Raw genomic sequence first — 14,125 nt, forward strand, 5'->3', positions numbered from 1 at the left:
ATTTCTAGAGAAGAGAACAGATCATGTTTCAGCTCTTGTCATCAGGCAATCAGGTCATGTTTGAGAATTAGTTGTGCTATGTGAACAAGAGCACAAGTCCATGTGATGCCTAAACCACTGGAAAAGATTCAGGATCTGAAAAAGATATCACTTTGGAAGAGCTTGCAAGAGTCAGCAAGGTGTGCACAGCATGGGCAAAGTGGCTCAGAATTTCCTCTAGGAACAAAAGTCACTGAGATGGTATCAGGTTAATCAGAATAGTATTCATTTTCAGCACACGTCAACTAACATGTTGCCAAAAAAGTGCACTTTTTCTTTTAATGCACTTAAAAGAAATCTTAAGGGAACACAAAAGAAGACAGTTGACTCAGAGAACTTAAAATCACAAGGCCAACCCCTTGGAAGATATATATGAAATAAATATATAATAGATGGAAAAAGAGAAGAGACAGTCAAGGTGATCTAAGCTTTTAAAGTCTACTTAACAATATGAGTATAGAAAGCTGAGAAAGAATTTGAAGCCATTTCCTTATGGATCAAGATCTCATGAATATTAAATAATGTACGAAAGAGTTGAATTGTCCAACAGTTCTCACACCTGCACAAGTCCTTCACATTGTAAGACCAAGCTTAAAGAAGGAGCAGGATATGCTCATTGCTCTGGGATGGCTGGAGGAACTGTTAGAGTTGTTCTTGTAGTTATAGAAAAGACATATGAAACCTCTTGTTTGTCCATAGATAGACCTGAAAGAACAAAACAAGACTGTTACAGTGCCAAGCAGAGATATGGTCGGTGACAAATACCTTTCTGTCTTTAGTACATCACTGGGCTCCTGGCAGGTGTTCATATTTGGAAAAAGAAAAGAGCAGGTGTTTCTGAACTTCCATAAAACCTTTGTGAGCTGCACTGTTTTCTCAGATGTTTATTTAGGCTGCATTTAGCACCTGAGAAAAAAAAAAGTGATAAATTTTTCATGCCATTCAGGTTAGTGAGATTTATACAGATGACATTTAGATCTGATGAAAAACACTGGCTCAGAGCAGCCATGGAACAAAACTGTGCTTCTGGGCTGAAGCTGGACAAACAGGACTGTAAATGCCATGTAACATAAATAATAATATAAAAGAAGAAAAGTTAGAACAAAAAAAAAAAAAAATAAAACAAGTCAATCATCAGAAAATATGCAGCAATTTGTCTGCTCCAGAAATATTTGGATGCTGAATTTTGTAGATGAACACACACCTAATGCAGATTTTCTGACTGCCATCAGGCAAAGATTTCCAATTATATGGGATGGAATTACTGAAAAAAAAAAAAAAAGGAGAGAGAAATAGAAGGAATTATTTAGACATTTCAGACTTTACAGGAAATAATCCATGGAGGATTTTGGGGCATATATTGATGTAGTCATTTAAACACCGTGAATAAAACAAATAGTCACAGTAGTTTATGAGTTAACAAAACTTAGGTATGAATACACTCAGGAAAAAGAAAAAGAAAAAAAAGATTATTTAATCTTAGGCATGGAAACAAACAAAATCATACATTTTAATTTGCTGAAGGCCAGTGATATTTAAAACTGATTATATATTATAAGCAATTACCAAATAGAGCCTGCCCAATGCGTGTTTTACTTCTTTTTTTTTTTTTCTTTTTTTTCTTTTTTCAGATATGAAGTGTGACTCACAGATTCAATATAACCTTGAAATTTCAAGCAGGGTTTCCAGAGCATTTGACAATGGAAATAAATCCAGAGAGAGATTTGTACATGCCACTCTTATTGTAACAATAGTTACTGGGGATAATATGCTTCATAAAATAATGTGTATCATTAATGCAAGATTAAATTTAGCCTGAAAGCATGAGGGAGGTGAACTTGAATGTACTACTGAGAAAGATCTTCCAGAGCATACATGTGGATAATTTCAGGATTCAAATGTATAAAGAAAAGGCCAGGGACATCATGTACATGGATCAAGTACATTGAGTTCAGCAATTGTGTTTAGAAATAGCATAAGGTGTATCTTATATAGTGTGGCTGTGATGAAGACCATATCTAGTGAAAGAGTTTACAGAAAACAGAAAAACAGCAAAATAACTGAATCCTGAGAGGATGTGTTTATTTGCACTTACTACTCGTTTGTATTCCAAACCATTATTCTCCTTTTCCTAGATAGCCTTACTATCTTTTACTATTTGTCTCTGACAAGCATACTACACAGAAACATAGTGTGTGTCAAATTTATTTTTGTTGACATAGCATACCTGACGATAAGCAAAAGTTCAGCAAACACAAGCTTAAGGGAATTATGCTTTTAGAGAGGTCTTGTTCAGTTCCTCAGTCCAATAAAGCAATGAAAAAAGGCATGAAAATACCAAGAAAATTTACTGCAGAGTCCAAGTCCACCTCAGAAGTGGATGCACCACGTCTCAGTGGCAGGAAGGCACTCAGTGGCAGGAAGGCACAGGCTGGGCTGGCACTTATTTTGCAGAGAACTGGAAACAAGGATTTGCATATTGAGATCAGCCTCAGGTGTGAAGACACAGAAATACAGAGACAAGCAAATTGCACCCATATAGACATCAGCGGGAGCCCTGGGAGCTGCTGGTGCTTCCTGGGCTGCGCAATGCTGAGGCAGGAGAAATGGCCTCAGATTGGAATGAGCCCCAGGCCAGGGTGTCAGAGCATTTATGGGGAGAGTCAGGGCTGCTCTGGCCTGTCCTTCAGGGAAGGGTGCTGCTAATCAACTTGTTAGTCCTGTCCCTGCTGAAGTTCTGCCTCAGCTTCCTGCCACCACCCTGGCTTGGCTCAGGAGGGGAGTGCTGGGCTGATTCTGTCTGGACTGCATGGGTTTCTGCTGGGGCCAGATCCTCCTGGACCTGGAGGAGGTACGGACAGGGCTTGGTCCAAACCTCTCTCCTCCAGGCCCTGCCAGGACCCTCCTCAGAGCAGGCAGTCTGGCATACAGAGTGCTGATGTGTGCTTTCCTCTGCCACTGCCAAGGGCTTTGCTATAATCGCAGCCCTATACCGTTCCCTACAGAAATCTACCTTCGGGAGGTTTGTCTGGGCTGAAGGTCTTCTGCCAGGACCTCCTCTGCATCTGAGAACTCTTGGGAATAACTAGAACCTCTGCCCTCACCTGGAGGTGGGACCTCCTTGCTACCCAACTTCTACCTCCATGTGCAGGTAGCAGGTCCCTCTCAGCACGAGTGACACCTGGTCTGCCTCCAAACCATGCTGTGCTCAGCATACCTGTGCTCCTCTTGGACTCTGTTTCCTTATTCTTGTGTCCTGCCTGGACACCAGCTGGTGGGACATCTTTGTCCTGTGAGGAAACCCACCTTGTCCCTGTGATGGAACAGAGGACAGGCACACGTCCATGTTGCAATTTGGGCTACTTTGTGGGTGGCCTGTGCGTGGCAAGCAGGAGACCTGGGTGCACAGGAGCATGAATGTGCCAGGATGCTTTCCCTTTCCTGGCTCTCCCATTGCCTTTCTGGCTCCACTTTTCCCTTCACCCCTTCATTTTTGCCTCTTTCACCCAAAGTCCCTGTAAATCACAGGACCTCCTTGCTGATGTGCTCCAGGCTGTGGCCACACTGTGCATCCATGCCACCAGCAAGAAGGAGCACAAGAGAAGGAAATCTGTGACTGTGGGGCTTGTCTTCACTCTTCTGTGGCCAAGCAGGGCACCCTACTTAGGACAACAGCCCCCAGCAGCCTGCTGGGAGTGGTGTGCTTTGCTCTGTGTCTCCTTCTGGGGTCCATGTAATGTATTTTTGAGTGCTCAACCCTCTCTTTTCTTCCATTCCTTTCTTTTCTCTCCCCTCTTTTATATATGTATTTGTTGTCTCCTATCATCAGTTGCCTGTGCTCCTTTTTCAAGGAAAAAAAAATTAAAAAGAGCAGTGGTGTTACAAAGCTGCATGTTTGTAGGTTGTTTCCCCAGGCTCAGAGACATTGTGGAAGAAATAACAACCTTCTAAAAAAAAATCCAAAATAAACCAAAAAAGCAGAAGGGAAAGAGAAGAAAAGAGGCACAGAGCCTGTTATTTTGTGCTGCAAACTCTCCATCAGACAGTAAACACACACTGAGTGGGGAGTCCCAGGACATATGACCCAGGAATGCTGCCCCTGGGACAACCAGTCCCAGTGTCCTAGGGGAGGCAGCGTGCCTGCAGGACACTCCAGGGCACCTCAAAGGCTGATGAAAATTTACTGATAAATGAGATCTCTAGGCTGGTGATAAATATTTGTAAGTCTCTGTTATATCACTGTTTGAAATATACTTTTTTTAACGTTTTCCTTGGCAGGGTAGGTATAGTCTTGGGATTGTGCCTTAAAGTTTTAGCATCTGAAACAAATGTTCTGGCTATAGAATTGTAAAGCCTTTCTTTGTTATATGCAGCCTTCACAGATCGGAGGACATAATAAAACAGATCTGTTGCTAGGTGCTTATTCTGACGTCCAAAATTGCAAAAGTATTCAGACATCTGCCTCCCCTGGAAGTCTATGTAACTTTCAGGATTTATATCTTAGAAATCACAAAACACCATCAAGCACAAGTTAGCCCAAATCTCAGTGATGCTGGAATAGGACGGATTTCTACCTGAAAATAAAGCATGCAATAGCATGATTTAAAAATGAACTTTGTCCTGTATTCTTTGCCCCATATAATGACATTTCTGCACATAGTTTCTCGGAAGTGTAAAATTGGGACAGTAGTGTTTAGGAGTAGCTGGTTTCAGAACAGCTTTCCCATAATCAGTAAAAATATGTTTCTTGTACCCTTCAAAAATCACAGATGCAGGTCTCACTGTTAAATTGGTGAGGTTTCCACCCAATGGCATCATCAGTGTCTAGAAATAATTTGGAGCAACTTCATGCTCCTTTACCTCTAATCTGTTCTATGAAAATTGATTGGAAAAAATACATTTAGGAGTCAAATTAAATCATGTTTCCCTTTCAAAAAAGCCAACAAACTCTCTTTTACTTTGCTTAACACTCTTTACTGTGATGGTTAGTTTTCTTCACGTGCTTAGGCTGAAGCTGTCAACTGCAAATATTTGCTATCAATTTCTACAGAGCAGGAATATCCAGGGTGCTTCTAAACATAAGCTCTAGTACATTTGACAGCTCTAGTTTTCTTTCTTGCTGAGACATTAATCTGTAAGACTGTGAGAGAAGCACTGGGAATGCAAGCGGGTGAGCAGCACAGGTCTCTTGAAGTTGCAGACCAAGATTAACAGCATTTCATAAGCTGCTCAACAAGTGAAAACACAAGCTAAAATATACAAACAGAGAGATGAGCTGTGATGTAATCAGATGTTCAAAGCTAGGGAATAGGTGAGTTTTTGGAGAAGACAGCCATTTTGCATTTCCTTCCTTCCATAAAAATCACTAACATCATTCAGCCTGTCTACATAACCAACACATGCTTCATTTTGATCATCTTCTGGAGAAGGTGTTTTAGAAGTGAGGAGAATGAGAAGTGGAATCATTTTTCATGTTGTCAGAAGTGAGATTGACACATGGGAGGGCTGGAAGTTGGTAATGAGTGAAGCTTTTTCCATTTGCTGTTTCCTGCTTGGCCAAAGCTTTCTTGGATTCCTGCCTATAAAGTTAATATCTGCAAAAGAACTACATTCACATACATATGTGCGAGATGTCTCACGCATATTTATGCAATTTCCCAAGAGACATACAGCTAAAATATCATGTCTTTGTATTCTAAATAAAAGAAGTTTTGGTCAGGTGGTGTTTGTAATTTCACAGAGTGAATTCAATTTCTGAAATTATAATACCATTTGGTATCAGCCTTCCTTGCTGTTTCAGCAGATAAAGCTACCTTGTATCCAGAAATAGCTTTTGTGCATGCCTTTCTGAATGCTACTCTGGGTTCCCGTTGCCTTCAAGCTTGTTGCTTTGTTTCTAATTAGTCTTTCCCTAAATTACAACAAACACATGACACTATTGTTCACTTGATTTCTGGGAATACAGTCTGATGATGGCAGTGCCTACCAGGAGGCCAAAACATTCTCAGATGTCTTTGATATGGTAATTGTCTGATGTGGAGCAATATGCAGGATTTTAACTTCCTAGCATTTCACAGATAAACTATACTGTGATTTTGTCTGGGATAGAAAGCAAAATACCTGCAATTGAATTATTCTGAGAATATCATTCAGGTATGGTCAAAGCAAGAGCATCTTGGAAAGAATATCGTAATGTTTCAGTCAGTGGTCCAACGCAAAGCTTAGAGCCCGAGAGTCTGACAATTTCTGGAGCTGTAAGGGTGTATTTTGAAATGGGTTGTGGGGAGGTATGAAAGTTGCACAAATATGATGGTGTCATATTGGAAATAATTCATTTATATAGAGTGTCCCCAAAAGCTAGAGACAACACACTTTGAACTTCACAGCAGTGGGTGCCATGTTTAGGGATTTGTATTCATGTTCAATAGAATTTCAAACTGGGACTAGAAAAAGAAAGACCAATATAAGAAAGATGTATCTGCAGACCATAATGCCTCTGAGTTGAAATCTGCTTAGGCTACTTTGAATAGATCCTCATGGTCTAAAAGCCATATGTGTCCCCTAAGTCATTCCATTGCATCTAGTGTTTCTCTTAAAAGTTTAGTATGAACATCCATGAGTCAGGGATGATGATTTATTTTTTAACTCCAGTTTCAAAAAAAAACACCAGCATTTTATCTCATTTCCCATATTTGGGATGAAACCATATTCTGAAATTTGAAATTGCTAGCAAGAGAGGAAACAAGGTTTTTAAAATCTGCCTGTAATCATGCCAGACTATTTTTTCTTATTTATTTAGTGTCTTTGCAGCTATAGTCTAGCTAATGAAAAAATGAGCTGCAAGGAAAATTAACCCTAATAATAGGAGAATAAAAAATGTAAAGAGATCAACCAGTCAATCTGCTGGGCTCAGAAAGAATTAAAAAGCCCCAAATGCATTTTGATCACCTCCCTCCAGCAGCTAGGTAATCACACCACTCGCATAGCCAGAGTTTTTGTAAAGTTCATTTGCTGACAAAATCACCCCCACTCCCCAAATACTCAAACATACAACAAGGTCACAGAAGCTGAACAAATTATCACATATCAGCTGAACTGTACTCTCTTTTCAGGTCCATGCTCCTTACTTATTCTGATGAATACTACCACATTAGTTTAAATCCTTTCCTATGAACTCTGCAGTGCCTAAATTCCCCATCAAGCTTGCTCTGACTGCATGTGACTGCACAGTATTTGTGCCCTGCTTTAATCCTTCCTGACAACTTGTAAAGATAGATTTTCCAGACATAAACCTAATACATATGTCTCAGTATCATCCAACACAAGAAGAGCTTGAAAAGCTCTTTTTTTTTTTTTTTTTTTTTCTTTTGTAGGCTAGTTAGACATACAGAATATATTTTTGTTTCCCTCCTTTTCTGTTTTCCTTTTGCAAACAGGAGCTTTATCATCATGTGAGGAATAACCAGCAGACACATGCAAAAATAAAAGTTAACATTTCACCTAGGAGGAATTCCTCTGATATATTTGAAGACATGCTAGCTTAAGAAGGGTAGAACTTCATGTCCAGTGATACATTTATGACATTACTATTAATCAGGCATAAAGGATTTGTACTGCATTGTGACAGAGAGCAATAACAAGTGGACATGAAGGTGAATTGGTTATTAAGCAAGTAAATGACTTCTGTTGCCAGCCTGGCACTGACTGACAGGACTTGAATGTCTGTAGTGTTGTCAGATTTCCCAGACTCCTCAGTAGTTTTATTCAAGGGATTTTTGTATCTGGCCATCATTGTTATGCTTGGCCACCAGGCAGAAGACAGAAGAATAAGTCAATTGAATGATGCAAGGCTCTAGTTTCACTGGGTAAGACCATTGTTTGGACAACTCATCTCATTTGGTGAGCAGGACCTGAGCAGTGTGGCTCAAGTTAAATGAAAATAAGGTCATTAATCAGCTCTTTAGAGAAACCAGGTTGCACTTGCCAAGGTTATATGGTGAAGAAAGTTGTATACAGAGCAAATTTAGCCTGTGCTAATGGTGTCAGTTGGATAGTAGGTTCAAAGATGAGATTGATCCAAGGGTGAGTATCCCATCATCCCACCAACTCTTTCCTCTCTCATAGCCCGGAGTACCTTGGCTGCCTGCAATCTCAGCTGTCTTCATGTATATTGAGAACATGAAGAACATTTTTTTTTTTTTTTTTTGAGAGAGAATAATAACACTGGAAAGGATGAGTCTGAGCTCCTCAGAAATGACTGTGAGCTGTTTTTGTTATACCATACTTACAAAAGGTCTTGCTTTTCTTTGCAGAAGAACAAATATTCTGTCCTCACAGTCTTTTCCCTTAACACTTTCATTTTACTGACCTCACAGCTCTGACCGTGCTCTGCTCCTATTTCTTCTAGCTTCTTTTATTTGTCCTTTCAGCTTTTTAAAAGTACTCTTGCTACTAACTGTGGGCTTTTCTCTCTCAGATGGTATCCCAGACACATTAAGATTATTTTCCTGCAGGTAATGTTTACTGATAACCCAATGAAGGGGGAATTGAAGGTCTCCCAGAAAAAGTAAAGATGCAGACTTTTAGGTTTCACAAGTAGTATTTCACAGGCAGTTGTGCTCGGGAAATATGCTGACAGCAACCTTAAGAGAATGTGTAAGAGAAGGATACTTTTCTTCCCAGTTCTACTGAGCCTTCTGTCCTCCAGCCCCCCAGCCCACTTCTTCGATATTTAGAAAAATCAAAAGGTAAAAAGGTAGAAAGTTCAGGCAGAATGTGTGAGATGATAGTAATGGGATTGGATACACTGGCATGTATTATGGTACAGCTGTTGTCATCTTGACCATTCTCTCTCATCCTGTTATTTTTGTGAGAAGTTATTTAAATATGTGTGCATATACCCCAGAGGAGTACTCTGTGTTTTGCTTTCTATTTTTTAAGAATGTCAGGAAGTTACAATAAATATCTCCATGAAATTTGCTTAATAAGAATTTTCAGAAGCATTTGTCATATTTCTGCTAGCAAAGTCAACTGAAAGACTAATTTTAGCAATGTGAAAAGCTGCTTCTATTGTGACAAAAATTATGGCCTAAGGGACAGAGCCACCCCCTCTAGAAATTAATACTTACAAAACCACATTTCTGTCAACAGTCTGATGGTGATGCCATGAGAAGCTACTAATGGGAAAACAGAGCTGTCAGAATAAAAAGTGTTCATCTTCTCTAAACCAAGGAGCCTTTATTTATTTTTCCAAGCAATAGGCACAACTGAACTGTTTCTCTGAAATCTCTGTCTCCCGTAGATAATATGCTTGGTTTAGTACTAACTCATACTTCAACCTCTGTCTCATGTACTTGGTATTTTTTTTTTCATCATGCAGACCACATTCTCCTAGGAAAAACAACTTTCTTAATGTGTTTTTTTTTTTTTTTGGTTTTGTTTTGTTTTGTTTTGTTGTTGTTGCATCCACAATTACAGCCAAGCTTCTTGATCAGGGTACCAAACAAAACACAACATGCAATTTACATGGGCTAAAAAAACACATATATATCAATCCAAAAAGTAATTAAAGCATTAGCAACCTAGTCAAAGTGTTATTTTTTTTTTGGGGTTCCATTTTGATTAAATCAAAAATCAAAAGTCGCAATTATTATAGCTTACTCCCACCCATGATACCACTGAAAGTGGTACACACCATATTTCTCATCTCTACTACTTTCTCCAGTATTATGCTCACCCTTCTGTTGTTCTTCAAGAAGCAGGAGAAAGAGTTATGGTGAGTTGTTAGTGTACTGAGTCCTTCACTGGGAGAAGTATGATCTTTCTGAGGGTTTCTTCCTCCCTACTGCAGGATCTGCTTGGGGCTATTTTTATACATTTCCTAGCACGCTGCTCTTTTTTCATTGGTCCACAATTCCACTTTATATCTAAATATACTATATATAGTACATTTTGCACATTTGTTCTTTGTTCCCTTTATCTTCAAAGCCAGTTTTACTGGCCTCTCCGTAAAAGGCTTAATGACCAATAATTGATCATTACTGATTTGTTTATAGCCTATGAGCCTCTGTTTCCATTCTGTCTCCACACTTTCAAAACCTCTGCTATCATCCATTACTTGTACTATATTAGTTTTAGTCTAGGCTCATAGCTACCTCTACACAAAATAGCTACTACTCCTCTACTATTATGTACTGAAATCGCAACAGTACTGTAGCAGTAGGCATATTAATACACAACCCTACAAAGCTAAAAAAAAATAAAGGAATTAGGTAATATTCACCTGGCAGGTAAATAATTGCTGTTATAACTCATCTGGCTGAAACAAAGCTCCAGGCAGGCCAAGACAATCCAAACACAGCCAGCCTGACATGCCCTAGCTCTACGGCTTTGCAGACATAATGCAAAGGTTGTGACCTCTTACTAGCAAAGGTAATGCCACACTTACGGGGCTGTAGGGCTCTGCCCAGTGGAATTTCATGCCTCATCTACGACTTTGAGGCAGCAAAGAAGTCTTAGCCAAGGATTTCGTCAACCTTAGGAAAGACTCAAGGGGAGAAGAGGGGTTCCTGTGTTCTGGGTTGGCATGTACGGTCTGAAAACTTGTTCTTTCATTGTATGCTACATGCAGTTGACCAAGCCATGTTCTGACAAGAGGGCAAAGTAAAATCTCCTAGATAGAAAGTAAATGTTAAAAAGAACTTACAGAATTCTTCACTTTCCTACTGAGTCCTGTAGCTTATCTATTCAGAGGAACCTCACTGACGCATAAAAAGAATGAAAACAGATCTCATAATAATGAGGGCACATTTGGGTTTTCTAACAACCTGCTTTATGGGAAAGCATTCCTTCCAGACTTGAGCTTTGTGTTCCAGTTTGGCCTCCGGCTGGTCCAGGCCTGCCCTGCAAGGGAGAAGGTCAGGATTCAAATGGAGAAGAGGGAACATGCTGGGGTAGACCACAAACCATCCTCTTCCATCACCATTGACTTTTTATTTGCTCCTGTCTAGATGAGTTGTTTGAAACAACTGCAAAAGAAAGCAAGGATAAATTCAGTGCCATTTCCTTAAATCATTTCAAAAACTTAAAGCTCATTCCCAGGGTTTGTGTTCAGGAGGTGTCCCTCAGTTTTGTCTTAAATGCAACTACTTTTTCAGGTGTCTGCGGGAGAGAGGGAGTAGATGACGGAGGCCTGGACACAGGATATTTGTGCATACCCCATTTGTCTGAGGATATTCTAAGTTGGGGAGCAGGCTACCAAACTTTCCTAATGGCTATGAAACCCCCACTTTTTGGTACAGTGAAGTGAGAGCTAAGAGTATTGGCAGAGAATCCCCAGACAGATTTCTTCCCTCTGGTTGTATATCGTGGCCTTTTCTGCAGCACCCGTGTGCTCTGAATGGGTGACAACAGCACTACACAATAAAACTCTGGTGTAATAAATGACATGAACAATAAAACATCTGCCAGTAAGGAAAGTAACTGTCCCAGATAAATGTTGCAGGCATAGTGGAAACTCCTGCTGGTTTATTATAGCCAGTTTATAGGATTTATTTCTGTTTCCTCTGACACTAGGAAAAATGAAATTCTCAAAACATCTTTAAAACAGAAGAAAACCATTAAATATTAAATTACTTCTACAGTGATGGTTAATGTAAGCTTCTCACATCAAGAAGAGAAATTGGATTTAATCAGTTTCTTAAATTCCATTTCAAATCATTAGAGCTGCATATACTGAATATGCTTACTGAACTGAATATGATTTTTACTAAACAGAAGATATCCACTAAAGAAGGCGTGTATTAAAAATGTAATTCCCATGTAGCTTTATATGAGAACCAGAATATAAAAACTTATATACATATATATATTATTTTGTTTATAGGATCTGGGATTATAAAATTATCAAGGAAAATGCACTGAAGTAATTAGGATGATACATAGGCTTCTTCAAAAAAGATGAAGGGCTTGGTACTCTCATCCTTTGCATGCCATGTAGTCACTTACCTATTATAACTTTCTGATAACCAAAAAAAAAAAAAAAAAAAAAAAAAAAAGTTACTGTTTTGGTCTTGTAGAATGTAATTTCTAACATTTATTGACAAATCTGTGTTTCTTTGAAATTAAATCCATATTGGTTGTTTGTAAAATCTGATTTGTTATTTCAGTTTAGCCATATACTCACACATACACTTAATTGATACCCAATTATCTCTTTTGATATAGAACTGTATTAAGCAGACTTGTTTCACAAATGCCATTAGGAAATAATGTTGATTTTTTTTTCCTAAAATAATATTTCCTACTTGTTTTAGCAATAATTGATAATATTAAGAGTAAAAAAGATAAATAACCTAAGCAGATTTTATATAGTTGCAGTAGCAAAAGTTCAAAAAAATGTTGGTTTTAGAACATGTAATATTCACAAAAGTTGTTAATATTTATTGTCACAAAATATATTAATTTGAAGTGTGCTCAGAAATAAGACAGAGAAGAAATGTAACTTTTGAGTAACACTGAGTGAATTGGAGATAAAAAAAGCATTGTATTCTATATTATTGACTATTGTATTCTATATTATTGACTAATTAATTTTGCAGTGATCAGCTATAATAAACTCATAGACATATATGTAAATAATTACAAGTGCATACACTATGTGATGAATGGTATGTTGGTCTATGTTGGTCATTTTATTGTAACTGTGGCACCTGAAGCCTATTTTATGATACATATTTAGACTGTTGTTACTAAAAAGAGGGGATACTAAAGTACCTTAAGTACTAAAACTGTGGGTGTGTGAGACAGCAGAGCCACTAAAGAAAAACAATAGTGTCTTCAAAGGAAAGAAAATGGCAAACATAAATGCAAATTTATACATAAAGGAGGCAATGTGGACAGTCATGGAACTGCTATGTGATCCTGCAAAAAATGTGCTATAAGCCGCATCTTGAGGTTTACGTAGGTGTAACCTTGTGTTAAATTTATTGTAGGAAAGACAAAACCTCTCAGATGAGACTTTTTTTTTTTTTTTTTTTTTTTTTTTTTTTTAAATAGGAAGAATGCACCATAGTGGAATTTTCTTTCATAAAACAAAGGTTTTATGCTGCTAATATATCATTTCATGTTTTTGATAACTGCTATCAAACACTTCCTGGAAAACTCTTTGAAAGGGAATCCACAGTGCTGGATCACTTTGGAAAACAATAGAAAGCACTTTGGAAATCACGCAAACAAACTGAGAAAGCAGTTGAAAGATCACCTTGGTCTTAGCCTTTCACAGAAGAGCAATGTGAAAGCCTGCTGAGGTCTGAGGATGCAACACACTGTTGTAAGAGTATATTCTTTTCCTGGGAACTTCACAATGGCTGGGGAAGAGTTTTTGGAACTCAGTTCCTTTCTGAACTTGTTTAGAAACTTCAGAAAAATAAGTTAATTCCAAGGACAATTCAGAAACCCTTCTGAAACCATGGGAATCTTTACAGATCTCCCCTGCTGGATTTTTTTGCTGCTGACTGACCATATGGGCAGAAGAAAATCTCAAAAGTTGTTTTTGAAGTGATGTCAACCAAGATAGACTACCTCAGAGCAATAGGAATATGTAAAATACAACATCTACATTGTTTCTGAAGCCTTGTGCCAGTGTTTTCAAGATGTGACAAATACTTGACCAAACAGTTAAACCTGCTATCAATAAATATTTTCAATACCTGTTTTATAGTTGAAACAATGTGCTGATATGAGCCACATTTTCTTGGCATCATCAATGCAATTTCTTATAGGAAGTGTTTAAGCACTGGAATTTTGGCATGGCTTAGCAAAATGCTTTCAGTCTGGCCTTATGTTGCTCTGAGAGCCTAATGGTACTCACTAACATGGCAACTAGGAAGACTTCATTTCCTTCTTGGAAAGATGTCTTGTGAGAGGTTGGATACAGAATCAAACACAATATACATTTCAGGATAAAGCAAAGCTACAAATGATTAAAAAACAATAATGTATTTTTCATGCCAAATATAGAACTAAACTTTTTGGCTCCCAGTACACACTTCTCTGATGACTTAGTGGTGGTGTCATTAATATTTAA

This window comes from Aythya marila (genome assembly GCF_965140915.1).
Source record: "Aythya marila genome assembly, chromosome: 2".
Lineage (NCBI taxonomy): Eukaryota > Metazoa > Chordata > Aves > Anseriformes > Anatidae > Aythya > Aythya marila.